Source organism: Lactuca virosa, chromosome 9, assembly GCF_052849685.1.
Source record: "Lactuca virosa cultivar CGN04683 chromosome 9, Lactuca_virosa_CGN04683_v6, whole genome shotgun sequence".
NCBI classification, from domain to species: Eukaryota; Viridiplantae; Streptophyta; class Magnoliopsida; order Asterales; family Asteraceae; genus Lactuca; species Lactuca virosa.
The window spans coordinates 297710453-297728064 of NC_136434.1; the positions used below are offsets into that span (position 1 = coordinate 297710453).

General features: G+C 36.5%; 1 long non-coding RNA gene across 1 annotated transcript; it reads left to right on the plus strand.

Moving 5' to 3' along the window:
- Positions 1 to 2056: 2056 nt before the first annotated feature.
- On the plus strand, positions 2057 to 2663 carry LOC145136197 (uncharacterized). Its single transcript, XR_013720292.1, has 2 exons — positions 2057 to 2181; positions 2407 to 2663. It is a non-coding gene; the product is annotated as an uncharacterized LOC145136197 (long non-coding RNA).
- Positions 2664 to 17612: the final 14949 nt, after the last annotated feature.

Consider the following 17612-nt stretch of genomic DNA (forward strand, 5'->3'; position numbering starts at 1 on the left):
AGTTCAAGATGAACGTGAAAAGGTACTTGTTTTTCTTCTTCTAAGCCTATCAAAATTCAATTTGGACGTTTTAGAACTTTGTGCGATGATATCATGCCAAGTGCTTATGAAAATGCCTACGTGATAATTAGAACCAACAACATGATTCCCACTACTAAATAAAGCAAGGTTATTTTGATATTTGTGAAAATTGATACATGGAACTAGAAATTTCATTTCAGTAGGGTCGGATTCCCTGTTGATCAATCTTATATTTACATGTTTTTTATGCAAACATTTACACATACACATCTATGATAAGAATCATGTATATATGTTATTCCCTTAAAAAAAACTCAAGTATGTTCCACTCTATTCCTAATTTAACTATTTATTTATGTCCTATTTTAAGTTTATTTATCTTGTGAAAAAAATTATTATGTAAAACAATGCTAAAGTAACATGAATGACTTGTTAGCAAAAGTTGTTTCAGGGTTTGTTTAGGGTGCTTAAGAGTTTTTTTTTGGCACAAGCACTGAAACAGGAATCATCTGATATGTTTTTCTTACAATCATTAAAGAGGGTTACCATAAAGACATAATTGTCAAACCTCTTATTGTTAGGAATAAACTATAAACATGAATTGAGGGTTTGGAAATACTTTACTTGATGGACATTCAACGTGTCAGGTAAGAAGTTAAAGTATTAATTCATCAAATCTCCAAAAGAAGATTTCAGATTATGTGTTTAATTGTATATTTTAAAGTTTTTTTACAAGTGTTTTAACTCCAATCTTAGTCACATGCATATCATATGTAAGAAAGCATTCATTGAGCCTAATCTACAAATGAGGGGACCATGAAAAATAATTTAGATCTGATTACAAAATGGTTCTAAACTTTGCTGACAAACTAACCAGAACACTAGAACATCACACCGGGTAATCTGAACAACAACTAAGGCTACTTTCATTTCTTGAGGTGTGAGGTATATAAGACATGTATACCAAGTTTCAATGTTGCTTATTTTTAAAAGTAAAAGATTATATGCTTTAAACATTATTTTTTTGGTCTTAGTAAACGGTTAAACATTTTGTTGCTTTTTCCCATTTCTTTTTACCACAGCACGTCAAAAGTATACACAAACAACTTTTCTTTCATAAATTGTGTCGTTATTCACTTTCGTGCTCTAATGTTTTCCTTTTCAACCAACGCAACGTGTCCTAATGTTCCCCTTTCGCATGGTTTCCAGCCTTCTCCACCGTTTCCATGAAACAATTCATCACAAAAATGATGTGTTTCTGGTGCCTCCTTCAGGGGCTTTTACACGCTTCCAAGGACGACGCGAAATTGGAACGATGCTTGTATGCGCTTCCCGGTTTCAAAAAAACGATGCATCAAATCGGTACGACCTCTCATACACTTCTTGAAGATACAATGTGGTCTATATATACCCTATTCTCTCCATTCAACATCAGTCTGTTTCAATTGCTATTCAGTTCGCCATACTTTTTCACTCTTCCTCATCATATATCATCGTTGACGTGTTTTTTTTTCAGGGTCTTAATGGAGATACTCCAAAGCGGGAGCAATTATTGCCCATATATGAAGAAAAACTGAACATATATTCGACAAAAAAACCCTTTTATTTTCCATCTTCTCCAATCACATGTCTTGCTTCTTCTACAACAAAAAATGAACATATAGTGGACAAAAAAACCCTAATTTTCCAACCTGAGTGAGCGCAATCATTTATTCTTCTTTTTTCCAAGATTCTTCAAAGGGGTTGCATTACCTTCGCAAGTCAATTGTAGTTTACCCTGCAATCTTAAGGTTATCTATTAGCACCATTAATTGTTAAAGAAACTAATTTTACCTATGTTGTGTTCAAATTCACCATTAATGTTGCGTGTAATAGTAATTGCATCTACCAATATTATATTCATATCTTCATACATTTTTTTATCTATAAATTTGTAATATATGAGACATGATGTCTTGAGATATGACATATTCATGGGTACATTAGAATCTCGTGTTTTTAATATTCCGTTTTAACCTTAAACGCATCTACAAGTTTGGTTTTAATAGAACTTGGTAGTACAGAAGCTTATAGAGACCTTTAAGATAAGGCAACATGTATCTCAACAATAATCATGCCATTCAGTGTTGCTTGCAATGCCTCAGTAATGAAGATGATAAGGTTTGGATTTTCTTTGTCAATCTTAGTTTTAATTTGATCAAAGTGTTCTTAATTAGAATTGGTGCGTGTTTTTAAGACATCAATTAATTCATTTGGTTTATTGGTTTTAAAAAGTTCTTTGTGTGAAAGGCTTGCAAGAGAAGTCAGACTTGTTGCAATCAAGGCAGTATTGGTATTCATAACATTGGTATGTTTTTATCTAATGACACTATATTATGATTTCAGGGCTATTACGTGCTTTTAGGACATTTCCTCTTCAAATTGTGACTGTTAGTCATGGCTAGAGATGAACAGAATGCACGTAATAATACATTCTGCTAGACCTTGTGCTATCAATCTGGATAGTATAAATCCATGATTCATGTCAGTGCATATTGACTCATTAGAAAAACATGAGAGGAAATTGGTTATCTGATTGTAAACCAAAAGATTAAGATATAATTATCATTTACTAATTAAAAAGAGATTATTATCTTTTTTAATTTGTATCTTATTTCTCGTATTGTTATTATTTAAATTTATTTCTCTTATATACTTTAAGGTGTTTTACAAGTTTTTTAATGCCAAATTTTCTCTTTAAGGTTTTTACATATCATATTTGTGTTGTGCAACAAAAAGAATGGTTGACTTTCGCTATTTTGTAACAAAATGCATACCAAAGTTTGTGATGAATAAACTTGGTATTATAGCTTGTAAGATTCTAAATCGAACAAAACATATTTTCCTGTTTATTGTTTTCATGTTTTTTTTCACATGATTCTTGACGAGAGAAGATGCTCTTGTTAACAAACTTAGACTTCCATCTTTGTTGCTCAGATTGCTGGTGTAGATGATTCACACATGATCCATGAAACAAAGAATGAAGGTTTTAAATTTTCATTTCAAAATAGCTTTTAAAGCTTTCAATAAACTATCTAACTAATAATAAATATCCATTATGATTCATATTGTTCGCTTTAACACTCGGTCGTTCTAAAATTAACAGGATGCCATCATGAGACCTTCTTTAGAACAATGGACAATACATCAAAGATTAATTAAAATCGGCCTATCTGAATAGGCCTTGATAGATTTTCCATAATACAAAAAATTCATAGAAGTAAATAACAATGGACTTTCGGTAATAATAATGTAGATTCATTTTCTTTTTCTTATTCATGCATAGTACATTGAAAATACATAGGGCTGTAAACGAACCGAACGAACACGAACAAAGGCTTGTTCATGTTCGTTCGTTTAAGTTAGCCGAACAATCGAACGAATCCGAACGAAGTTTTCTTGTTCATGTTCGCTCGTTTAACAAATTGTATTGTTCATGTTCGTTCATTTATGTTCGTGAACATGCTAAACGAACATAAACAAACAAAGATAAACAAACACAATTGAACATATATGAACATAAACGAACTATAATATAGTAATGTAATAAAAAAATAATTTAAAATATATGAACATAAAAAAACTTAAACGAACAAACATAAACGAACGTAAACGAACAACATAAACGAACGTCCACGAACGTAAATGAACGAACAAAACCATTGTTCATGTTCGTTCGTTTAACTAAACGAACGAGAATTTGTGTTCATGTTTCATTCATTTATTAAATAAACGAACATAAACGAACTTTCTGCCGAACAGTTCACGAACGGTTCGTCGAACGTTCAGTTCGTTTACAGCCCTAAAAAACATCTATTTATAACACTATTCTTTTACTTTTTTGGTTACTAGCATAATATATTTTGGCCAACTGTAATACCAATGCACTCATATTTGTTTACCAATAATAGTATTATTCTTACATTTTTTTTATCGATAGAATCATTTGAAAAATATGAATGAAAGTTCATTGCTATTTGTTGCGTTTAACCTTACGGAAAAAAACTCAAGAAAGAAAATTACGATGTGTTTGTTAGAGTATGGTTGTTAGTGTAATCTTATGGTTTCCCAGGAAATACCAAAAATACCCTTCACGGGCCGTGCTTAGCACGGGCCTCAAACTTTTCTAGTATATATATATATATATATATATATATATATATATATATATATATATATATATATATATATATATATATGGTGAGGAGTGCATGTGGGAATATAGTTGAGAGGAGCTTAAGTGTGTGTATTCCAAGGTGTGAGAGAAACTAGAGATAAGTTTTGTGTGTGTGAATCTCTTGTATCTGGATCTTCATTCATATCAATTCATACAAAGATTCATCAACTTCTTCTTCTCCTTCTTCTTCTATTGATCTGACATCATCCGTTTGATTGGGATTCTGCACCATCAAACTGATCTGATTGATACACAAGCAGATTGGGGATTTACAGTTCTATGGTTTCAAAAATTTGTGCCACATACTTTTATTTTGTGTGAGTTGGTGAAGGGAATTTTGCATTTTATTGGTAATTGGTGTGATCTAATAGTTCCAACTTTTAGTTAGTTGGAAAAGGTTTTTGAGTGGATTATGGGGGTGAGGATATTAACCAAAAAACCGAACCATAACCAAATTAACCAATATAACCGAACCATTTTAACCGAACCATTACTAAAATATATGGTTCGGTTTCAAATTTTGATTAACCAAGTACATATGGTTCGGTTATGGTATTCATCCGAACCATTATAAACCGAACCGAACCAATAATATTAATAAATGTTTTTAATATAATATAATATTAAATATATGGTATGTAATTATATTAGAAATTGAAATTTTAAAGGGTAATTATTTGGAGTTAGATATAATAAGTAAACTTCTATCAATACAATTATATATAGACAATCATTCACTTTTTATAACGACAAACTTTGTGTTTTTCAATTTTTATAGAAAAATATTTTTTTAATTTTATGTAATATTGGACCATTTTGGTTAACTGATATTAACCATTAACCATAACCATTAGCCGACTAAAACCGTTAACCAAAACCAATATTAACCTCTACCCAACGGTTATCGAAATACATTAACCAATTGTAATGGTTATGGTTCGGTTTTGACTAATAACCGAACCAAACCGCCTCATACACACCCCTAGTGGATTGACACGATTCACTTATTGGTTAGTAAACGTGCAACGTTATCTTGACTATGTCGTGGGTAATTTGGAAGTTTTGGAATAATTTGCTTTTTGACACGAAAAAAAACTAGAAGGTATTTGTTATGTGATTCGATTAGAGATTACTCTATTACTTGGATTGTAAATAAAAATAAAAAAAATCTAAAGTAAGTTGGGGTTTCATGGTTACAAACTCAAATTTGGAAACCCCTTTGTGAATTTTGGTAGTTCGTTCTAGATTTGAATATATACTCATTTACTTGTAAAAAAAAATCACATATCATATTTTTATTAAGCCATTATCTGCTTTGCAAGCGTCAACTTTTATAATGAAACTTAATATTAGTAATATGTTTACTGTTAAGACTGAGGAGGCATGTTACAAAAGCTAAATTAGTTATACATTCTTGGCATCTTGAAAAAAAAATATATTATGTAGTTATGTTTATCTAATTTTATTGTATGTTTTTGTAAGGTAATGGATTTTTTTTTCCTTTTTTTTGTAGCTTTATTATATTGTGCACACGAGGGTTCGGTATTTGTTAATAAAAACAACCCCATCTTTTTTTTTTTTGAACAGCTATAATATTATAAAACTAGCCAAGGGTAGGAAAGAACAACTATGTTGCAAAGAGATAGCTAAGAAATGATTTTGGATCCAGTTGTTCCAAAAACCTTTAGCTTTATAGTTTCTATTCACAAACCATAAAAACAAATTATCTACTATATCCTCAAAAAGTCGACTTTTTTTTTTTGGAATTTTGTTGCCAAACACCAGCTCGTTTCTGAACCTCCATATGCTCCACAGCCCCACGCTACATATCGCATCAAGAACAACTCTTTTACCTGCCATAACTTGAACAAAATCAATCCACTGAAATAACTCCATCGTAGAGGACCAGTTCCTAGTATCAACATCACACCATCGACCTATTAAACCCCATATCGATTTACTTAGCTCACATGCAGCAAAGATATGATCACTTGTCTCCACAACACTGGAACATATAGGACATAAAAGAGACTCCACTTGAATTCCTTTCCTACTCAGATTCCGTCTAGTCGGGATTCTATCAAGCCGAATTCTCCATACACAAATATTTACTTTTGAAGGAATAAAACGATTCCACGTCTCGAAAAAGCTTTCCGGTAAGGTTAATCTGTCAATGTATCGTCTCGTTTCATTAACCGTGAACTCACTTTGACAATCTAGATTCCATCTCCATATATCTTTATCATGAGAAATAGTGACTTGGTTAATTATAAGTAAGAGTTCGTCAAGCTGTCTCTTTAAAGCGCCTCCATCAAATTGTCTCTTCCAATTCCACTTCCATCCTTCATTCCAACGATCTGCAATCAAACAATTAGGAGAAGCTTCCAAATAGAATAACCTTTTAAATTTATCTTTGAAAGCCATCGAACCAATCCAACTATCAATCCAGAATTTTGTGCTTCTACCATCTCCTATCTCCTTCTGCAGCACTGATTTAGGAATGATACCACTATCATGTAATCAGTTAATGGATCCAATTATACGCGACCATACGCCATCTATTCTAATAAATGAAATTTTTTTGTCATATGTCACACTCTTATTGATTTGGCCACATGTCATTTTGTGGTTATTTTCAATTAAATTTTTTGCACATGACATTTTGTGGTTTTTTCCTTTTTATCAAATTCCACATAATATTTAAGTGTAATAATTGTAATAAATGTAATGTGTACCACCCAGAATCCAGGAGGCCAAGTTGAGAAAGGAAAAACCCTAAGTCAATGAGTCAACTCGTCGAGTCCAAGGAAGAACTCGACGAGTCGGAGCGAGTTCCGTATCAGTGGGTTAAGTGGCCGACTCGGCGAGTCTGGACTGGGTTTGGGAAACCCTAAAATCGGGACTTGGTGCCCTATTTAAGCATCATATTCAGCCTTCCTTCCGGTTTTATCACCTCCCAACCTTACTCTCGAAACCCTAATTAACCTTGTGCAATCTTGAGCCATTTTCCTTGCAATTGTGTGGTTTGAAGCTAGGAGAAGGAAGGCAAAGAGTGAAAACATCAAAGGAGGGCAGAAGATCTAGAGTTCTTGGGACATCTCAGACTTGTTAAAGGTATAAAGCTTATACCTTGGCTTCTATCCACTTAGATCTTCTTATGGGCTTGTTATTTGCACTTTTTGGGTCCTTTCCAAGGTCATTCCGAGATTTGAACCTTGGGGGATGAAAGGACTTAAGATCTGGACATTTCTGAGCTTTAGAATCTCAAAGTTGCCACCTTTATTCAGCCATGACTCCATGACATGAATTGGGCCTTCATTTTGGCTTGGAATGAGTGTTTTAGCTTCATAACATCATGCATGAACGTAAAGTTAGCAACTTTACGTGTAATGCTAGTCTAAGGAGTCTAGATCTATGAGTTAGAAGCAATGGAATGGATTAAAATCGACTGAATGGATATGTCACAAGGAGGACTCGGCGAGTCGGGCCGTAAACCGTAACTCATTTTCTGGTTGTAAGTGGAACCATAGAGTTGAGGAGGTGACTCAGTGGGTTGGACTCGGAAGTTGAAGAACTCGACGAGTCATAGGGTGACTCGGCGAGTCGAGTCGCGAATTATAAGGTTTCTGAGTTCTAGAACTCGGCTAGTGTCACACCCCGGCCGGCGGCGGAAACACCGGGCAGTGTAACGCCATTTCTTGTATCATAGTTATCAACTTCCTAAAAACACATGCATTTTAAAATACGTCAACATAAAGTTGGTGAGTTCACAGGTTTTGACTCCATATAAAATAACACTTTTTCTCAAGTTCAAAAGTATAGTTTTGAAAGTATCATTTTGACTCTCCAACATTTAGTATATATTAGGTATAATGGTTTACTTATTAAATAAGTGATATACCTATAAGTTTCACATATTATAAATATAAATGTTTGTAATTCCATACAAACTAAGTTGCTACGTATAAATCTTATTTCAATTCTATACGAGTAAAACCGCTACGTATAAATCTATTTCAATTCTATACGAGTAAGTAGGATAGGTATAGTGGTCTACTTAATATACAAGTAATATACCTACTAGATTCTTATACTTAGAGTATAAGTCTTTGAGAAACTTATACTTAACATTCATACTTGTATATCGACAAAGTATAATGCTTCCAAAGTTGTGCTACCATAAGTCTGTAGTTGCGACTGTATGACTTAGTTTTATACCTCTTATTATTATTACAAGGATCACACCTTGTGGTAGTTACAAGGATCACACATTGTGGTAGTTACAAGGATCACACTTTGCGGTAGTATAAGGATCACACCTTGCGGTAGTACAAGGATCACACCTTGCGGTAGTTTCCGCACACTTCATCGACGTCGGAAGGTAGTAAATTAGGCAAGTTCGTCACCCGATATCGTTGGGTTAGAGCTAGCAACCACGGGTGGGGTTGTCAACCCGTATAGATCCATATACAACTTCCTCGCGCACACAGGATTAACAGTTACAGGTCAGAGGATTTCCACTAAGATTTCCAATCTTAGTTGATGAATACAATAGCTCATGTAAACTTTGACGGCGTTCTATAGTTCTAATAACAAAAGCATTTTCATGTCTAAAACCCTAAGTTACTAGACTATGCTTTTAAACATTACTCCTAATTTCATAACCTTTAGGCAGTATAACAGCTATAACTTGAAGTAAAACCAGGTTTTATCTTGACATAAAACCAACAATAATATATAACATATCAAGTTTTATCTTGACATAAAACCAACAATAATAGCATATAACATATCAGGTTTTATCTTGTCATAAAACCAATAATAGCAACATACTTTTTAACATATAGAACTCCCGAATATAACTTCAGAACTATATCGCACACAACATATATATAGAATCTTAAGTATAAATCAAGATCTACATTAATACAAGAACATGCTAACAAGTTGATAATAGTTGTATATATTCAAAATATTATATTTAGAACAACTATATCCCGGTTAATATAACTATCTACGTTGATACTAATATACTATCATATAGACATAATAGTAACGTATATACAATATTTAGCATGCGTTCCCCCCCCCCCCCCCCCGAAAATATTAGAAAGTGGGGCCGTGAAACTCACCCTAGTAGCGTGATCTATAGAATCTAAACGGTCAGAGACTCGTCGTTGTCAGGCTCGGGAAAGGAAACAGCCTTCGGAAACGAGAGAGAATGAAAGGAAAAGGTGTAAGGAATGAATGAGCTTTGATCGCTATTTAGTTGTTCTAGGCCATTTCACGTCGTGACATACCTTGGGTCACGTCGTGAACATCCATGAGTTATCTGGTAGCTTTAACGCATGTTTTCTAGCCCCGATTAGTGTCCCTGACACGTTTCACGTCGTGAACTTCATGTTCACGTCGTGACTTAAGGCGGCTAGGGTTTCTGCCACGTGTCATGCCCTTAGACACTTGCATCTTTGGAAGGTCATAACTTTTGCATACGAACTCCGTTTTTGACGTTCTTTATATGCACGCATAGCTAATTCCGAGTCCTACGACTTTCTTTTAGACTCCAATAGCTAATTCTAAGTCTATTTTAAATTCCTCTTATTATAGAGATTTATAGTGTTCGGTTTATCATAACTTCTTCATGCGAAGTCAGATTTAGACGTTCTCTATATTTTTGGAATCGTATGGACGTATACTTTGAGTTTTATCATAAACAAAGTTCATATTTGTATTAGAATTTATCATGAACTACATAGTATGTTTATCACATTACTATTTTAACAAAATCACATTACATGATTGGTATAATCACATGTGATTGTTATTGACCTAATTTTGACGGGTGTTACAGCTAGTCAGTAGGCTGACTCGACGAGTAGGGTCAACTTGGAAGTGTTGACTTTGACCATTGACCGTTGAATTTGGCTTTGACCAAAGTTGATTTAGTTTGACTTCTGGAGGGCATATTGATCTAAGTGTTATTTTGATATCGGTAGCTCGAGGAGCCGAAGGATCAGCAGTTCGGGAATCGCCAGTTCATCGTCATTAGAGTTCCAGTCGAGGTTTCAGTAGTGCAAGGTGAGTCTCCTCATTGTGTGCATGGATCTACGGCCACAATGCCGACCCATTATGTTTGTGTATAATAGGAAGACCAGAGGCTTAGACCTAGGCATTTTATGATATGTGTCGGGCGATGCCCGAGGAATGTTAGTATGCCAGTGGTAGTTGTGATTTTTGCATGTGTCAGTGTTTATAGGTTCTGGACCAAGGTCCGATGTCAAGGCAAGCCCGAGGAAGGTTTATATGTCGCCTGTTAGATTATACTTGTTGTCTTTGTGATACTTGTATGTGCCTGGTAGGGAGGTGAGTTCGGGCGAGGTCCCGTATCTCTTCACTATCCGAGTATGGACGGGGTTCCGTATCTCATTGGTAGCAGAGCAGGGACGAGGCCCGAGTTAGGAGGGAGGTGAGTGTGGTCTGGGGCCCGTATCTCACTATCAGCAAGAGTGTGGACGGGGTTCCATGACTCACCAGTAGCAGGACAGGGGTGAGGCCCAAGTTAGGTGAGGCCTTAGATCAGGAGTATAGTAGAGTATGTTTAGCCTGTTTGTTATGTGTTATGTTATATGCTTAGCGGACGGGGCCTAAGAGAATAAATCTGTATACCGAGCGGGGCTCGATACCAGGCAGGGCCCGATGTCGGAGTTAGTCCGATGTCGGGCAAGTCCCGATGCAGCGGGCGGGGGCCCAGTATGTGGTTATGTATGTGTTATGTGGTAGGTTGGTGAACTCACTAAGCTTCGTGCTTACAGTTTTCAGTTTTGGTTTCAGGTACTTCCGGTAGCGGAGAGAAGAGCTCAGGGTGATCGCATGGCACACACCATAGTTTGTTTAGTCTGTTTTACTCTGATAAAAAGAATATGTTTTGAGATTATACTCTGATTTTATATAATAGTTTTGTTTATGAATGAAATGGTGGATAATTATGGCTTTCATTAATGATTTGAAAATGAAATTTTTGGTCTTGAATTTTGGGATGTTACATAATGATAAATGCATATTAATTTCATTAATTGATTTTCCTTCTACTTTTAAATTTATTCTAAATTAAAACTTCATTAGTTTTCTTTGTTTATTTAACTAAATTATTTTTTTAATTTAAAAGAAAAAAAAACACATTAATTTTAATAATTCGATATTTTTTTTAATTTTTCTTAAAAATTTAAACTTCTCAAATATTTTGAATTTCATATTTAATTTTTCTTTTAAATGAACTCATCTAATACCAGAGTTTTATACCTAATTAGTATTATTTAAATATATTACTATTAATAATATCTTTATCACATACACACACGTCTTCTATATCGGAATTCATATTTTTCTGTAGGGTTTTGTTTAGGGGTATAAACGAACCGAGCCGAGCCGAGCCCGAGACTGACCAAGCTCGAGCTCGGCTCGTTTAATTTTGAAGAAGCTCGACCTCGATTCAAGCCTTAAAATAAAACTCGAGCTCGGCTCGTGAACAATTTAGTGGACTCGTGAGCCTAAACGAGCCTATATATATATATATATATATATATATATATATATATATATATATATATATATATATATATATATATATATATATATATATATATATATGTTCGTTTAGGCTCGCGAGCCCACTAATTGACACTCGGCTCGAGCTCGTTTACTAAACGAGCCCAATATTTAGGCCCGGGCTCGTTTAATTCGATCTCGAGTTGAGCTTTTATCGAGTCGATCCCGAGTAGCTCACGAATAGCTCGGCTCACTTACACCCCTAGTTTTGTTCATCTTTTATCTCTTGCTAAATTTAAAAAGAAATGCTAGATTTGAAAAGAAAAATGGTTTTTTTTTTTGGTTAAAAAGTTCTTGCTGTTTTCTATCTTTATTCTGTATAATTTTCTGAGGTTGCTTATTTCAGTTGGTGCATTGAATATGGATCCAATATTATTGTTTATTTTTGTAATTTCAAAGATCATATCTATGCACATATATCTCAAAATCTAGCATGACTGTTGTGCATCAAAATAATATTTATATTCGTTTAAATTAAAGCCTAAGGGTCAAAAACCAATTTTAATAGTCAATAGGTGTATCAAACCTTAATATAAGCAAAGTGCATCACCTATATCAAAAGGGACTTAAACCATCGACTTCAAGAAGGAATCACAACGAAGTAGAAATTTTTTAGTTCACTGTTTTATTCATAAATGCATGTCTTCTAAGTCAAATAAGGGGCCATTTATTGTTATTTAAGAAAGGTGTTCACGTCTTCATCAACAAACCCAACGTCGCAAGCCAAGACATATCATAGAGTGATTTCACATCATGTGTAACATCATATAAGGCAATAATTCATTTTATTGAACGTAAAAATCGTCAATAACAATTTAGTGACAGGAAAGAGTGAGCAATGTTAGCTTGGTGGCTAATACATAAAAAATATATAGTATATGAACTTTTATCCGCAAATATGCCAAAAGAAGAATTATTATATTATGCCAAATTGGAGTATAGATTAAAAACAACAAAAATCTAAGAATATTTCAAAACATCTCTAAGTAGTGCATAGCTGGAAATGAAAAAGAAATTAATCAATGATGTTGACTATGGATCAACATAATAATACGTGGGTTTAGATTGTTCTAGGTAGAGTTTTTATAAATCAAATATCACTTATATGTGATGTATAAATCTATCCATGAATAGTGTTTGTGTAAGAGATGCAATAAATTTATTTAGACGTCTCATGGAAATTGGCCATGATATATATATATATATATATATATATATATATATATATATATATATATATATATATATATATATATATATATATATATATATATATATATATATATATATATATATATATATATATATATATATATATATATATATAGCTAGGTTATTTTATTCTAACTATGTGTTGTGTGGATGTAGAATTGATTGTGGACCAATTATTTTAGTCATTTTAAGAAAGTGATTAATAAATATTATTGAATTAAAAATAACGGAAAAATACCATCTAATTTCATTATAAGGGTATTTTAGTCAATTGAGATAAATTTAAAAAAAAATTCCAGATTTTTAGGGATAATTAATCTCTTGATTTAAAAATTCTGATTTTTTAATTAATTCAATTTTAATTCTAGCGTAATTTTTAATTATATCCAGTTTTATTTTATCAGAATGATATTCTGTTAGAATGATATTCTATAAGAATGTCAGAATACATATTTCTAACAGAATACATATTTTGATTAGATGAATTTCTTGAAAAAGACAACATTCTTGAACCACTAATTGAAAAATAACAAGATCATTGTATATTTATGGACATCTGAATGTAGATTTGTATATATTCTTTTACATAATACTTATACATTTTAATACACTTATACATATTTTAACAGAATGTCATAAAATAAAATAAGTTCTTAAAAAACATAGCATGTTTAAATATACAATTCTTGTACAAATGCATTTGATCTTTTTCAATGGTCTACAATCGACTTGATTCCAACCATTCTGACGAGAAATGGCATTTTGTGAGACTAAGGTGTAACACCGTAAAATTTCAAACAAAATTTTTCATTTAAAAACCCAATTATCTCATTTCAAAATCACAAAATTCCACAAACATCAAGTTATCAAAACACATGTCCCAAATTTGTTATTAACACGATTCCAGGATCCTCTAAAAACATATCTCCAACTCGGGTGTGTGTACAATCAAGCCGGTGCCTTCCCGTGATCCTGAGAGGTACCTGAAACACGTAACACATAACACGGTAAGCACGAAGCTTAGTGAGTTCCACAAAATACCACACACATCACATTAGCCACTCGAGGCTAACTCAATACGACCCTCCGGTCAATGTGTTTCAGTGGAGACCCTCCGGTCCCACAACTCGAGTGGACCCTCCGGTCAATGTGTTTCATTTTCTCAATACGACCCTCCGGTCAATGTGTTTCATTTTCTCATAAACCGTCCAACTTTGGGACCAAAACCCTAAAATGGTCTAACATGATGTACAAAACAAAAGAGTGACAAAGCTTGGAGCTTTATACCTCCAAATGAAGCTCCCAACACATATATGCTCAGATCTATAGCCTGGACCCCCACTCCTTCTTCTTCAAAGCTCCTTTTTCACTCCAAGAACACACAAGATCACTTAAATGCTCTCAAATGGACACACACAAGCTCAAGAATGAGGATTAGGATTTGAGAGGGTTGTTTTTCTGAGAATGGTGGCCAAGAATGAGGCCATCATATCCTTTATATAGGGACACACCCCAAATTAGGGTTTTCACTCTGGCCCTAGTACGCCCAGCGTACCCTCTGGTACGCCCAGCATACTAGGTGGCTTCCGCGTCAAGAACATGCATATGAGTACGCTGAGCGTACACTCGTGTACGCCCCGCGTACTCATTTACCACCTTTTCTTAATAAGGGCTAAAATTGAAACTTTACCAAAAGAACAAGGGCTTATAAGGTATACCTGGTCTTGGGATGTTACAATTCTCCCCCACTAGAATTAGACTTCGCCCTCGAAGTCAGGTTCCGAAAATAACTCTGGATACTGCTCGCGCATCTCGGACTCCGGCTCCTAAGTGCACTCGGAACCTTTCCGATGTTGCCACTGGACCTGAACTAGATGCACCTCCTTGTTCCTTAGAACCTTCACCTTCCGATCCAAAATCGCAATCGGTCGATATAATTCAGGCTCGCATCAACCTGAATGTCCTCTAATGGTACCACTGCCGTCTCATCGGCTACACACTTCCTCAACTAGGACACGTGGAATGTGTTATGAATCTGGCTCAACTATGCTGGTAGCTCTAACCGGTAGGCCACCCTACCTACTCTGGCGATCACTCTGAAAGGACCAATGTATCGGGGCCCCAACTTGCCCCGTTTCCTGAATCAGATCACCCCTTTCCATGGGGATACCTTCAGGAGGACAAAATCTCCAACCTGGAACTCTAGCTCAGATTGTCGCCGATCCGCGTAACTCTTTTGGCGACTCTGGGCTGTCGATAACCTCTGTCTGACCTGCTGAATCTGCTCGGTCGTCTTCAGCACTATCTCAGTGCCACCTATCACCTACTTCCCTACCTCTCCCCAACAAATGGGAGTCTGAGACCTCCTCCCATATAGAAGCCCAAAAGGAGGCATACCAATACTCGAATGATGGCTATTGTTGTAAGAAAACTCAGTCAAGGGCAAATAAGTGTCCCAACTTCCTCCGAAGTCCATAACACATGCACGCAGCATGTCCTCAAGCGTCTGAATCGTCCGCTCGCTCTGCCCGTCTGTCTGCGGGTGGTATGCGGTACTGAAATGCAAACGGGTACCCAACTCCTCATGGAATTTCTTCCAAAACCTGGAAGTAAAGCGCACGTCTTGATCTGACACTATCGAGGTCGGCACTCCATGCCGAGCTACCACCTCTCTCACATAAATATCGGTCAGTCTCTCTGCAAAAGAGCTCTCACTAATAGCGAGGAAGTGAGCACTCTTCGTCAGCCGGTCCACAATCACCCATATCGCGTCAACCCCACGCGCAGTTCTCGGTAACTTGGTGCTCCGCCTTAACCCGGCGACATGTCAAGCACCTCTCTATAACCCATGGCACGTCCCTCTTCATGTAGGGCCACCAATAGTCCCTCTTCAGATCCAAATACATCTTAGTGGCCCCTGGGTGGATCAAGAATCTCGATCTATGTGCCTCCTCCAACAATACACGGCGAGCTCCGCCTGTATAGGGCACCCAAATCCGCCCATGGAAAGTCATAAGCCCACGACTGTCCGACTGAAAATCGGAAACCTGAACGACCACACACTCTCTCTTGCGGTTCTCCGGGCTCATAGCCTCTACCTGAGCCTCTCGGATGGTATCTAAGACTGGAGTCATCACCATCATCCTCATACACACATCTCGGATCAGAGCGATCTTGGCTCTGCGACTCAAGGCATCGGCTACCACATTATCCTTGTCGGGGTGATATAAGATTTCAGAGTCGTAGTCCTTCACTACATCCAACCATCTCCTCTGCCTCATATTTAGGTTGGGCTAATCCATCAGGTACTTCAGCCTCTTATGGTCCGTGTATATGGTACACCGGACACCATAAAGGTAGTGACGCCAAATCTTGAGGGAGAACACCACCGCCCCCAACTCCAAATCATGGGTGGGATACCTCGTCTCATGAGGCTTTAGTTTCCTCGACGCATATGCTATCACGTGACCCCTCTGCATCAACACTGCACCCATCCCTGAAATAGACGCATCACAATAGACTACGAAGTCTTCCACTCCCTCTGGAAGGGCTAACACCGGAGCTTCGCACAATCTATGGCGAAGGGTCTCGAATGATGCCTACTGCTCAGGCCCCCAAACAAAAGTAATGCCCTTCCGGGTCAATCTGGTGAGAGGAACCGCAATCTTGGAGAATACCTTGATAAATCTCTAATAGTACCCGGCCAATCCTAGAAAACTCCTGATCTCGGATGGGAATCTCGACACCTCCCATCGCATAACTACCTCAATATTGGCCGGATCGACCAATATCCCATTCTGATTAACGAGGTGTCCCACGAACTGGACCTCTCGTAACCAGAAATCACACTTGGAGAATTTGGAATACAACCTCTCCGACCTCAATACCCCAAGAACCTCTCGCAGATGCTCCTCATGCTGCTCGCTGGACCTCGAATACACCAAGATGTCATTGATGAACACAATCACCGACCGGTCCAATATAGGCTTGCACACCCTGTTCATGAGATCCATGAACGCTGCCGGTGCGTTGGTGAGCCCGAAAGGCATCACCACAAACTTGTAATGCCCATAACGAGTTCTAAAGGTCGTCTTCAGAATATCCTCCTCGCATACTTTCATCTAATGATAACCAGATCTCAGATTAATCTTGGAAAACCAAGATTCCCCCTGCAACTGATCGAATAAATCGTCGATCCTTGGAAGTGGATAACGGTTCTTGACCGTCAGCTTGTTCAACTCCCGGTAATCAATACACATCCGGTGTGAACCATCCTTTTTCTTGACAAAAAGGATCGACGCCCCCCACGGTGAGCTAGTCGGTCTGATAAAACCCTTCCCCAGCAGCTCCTGGATCTGTGAGGATAACTCCTATATCTCTGGTGGCGTAAGGCGATAAGGTGACTTGGCAATCAGCACCGCGCCCGGAACAAAATTAATCCAAAACTCCAACTGCCTCTCGGGAGGCACACCCGGCAACTCCTCGGGAAAAACATTAGGAAACTCGCACACTATCAGAACCTCGGTAATAGAACTCGGCCTCTCTGTGGCAACCCGCG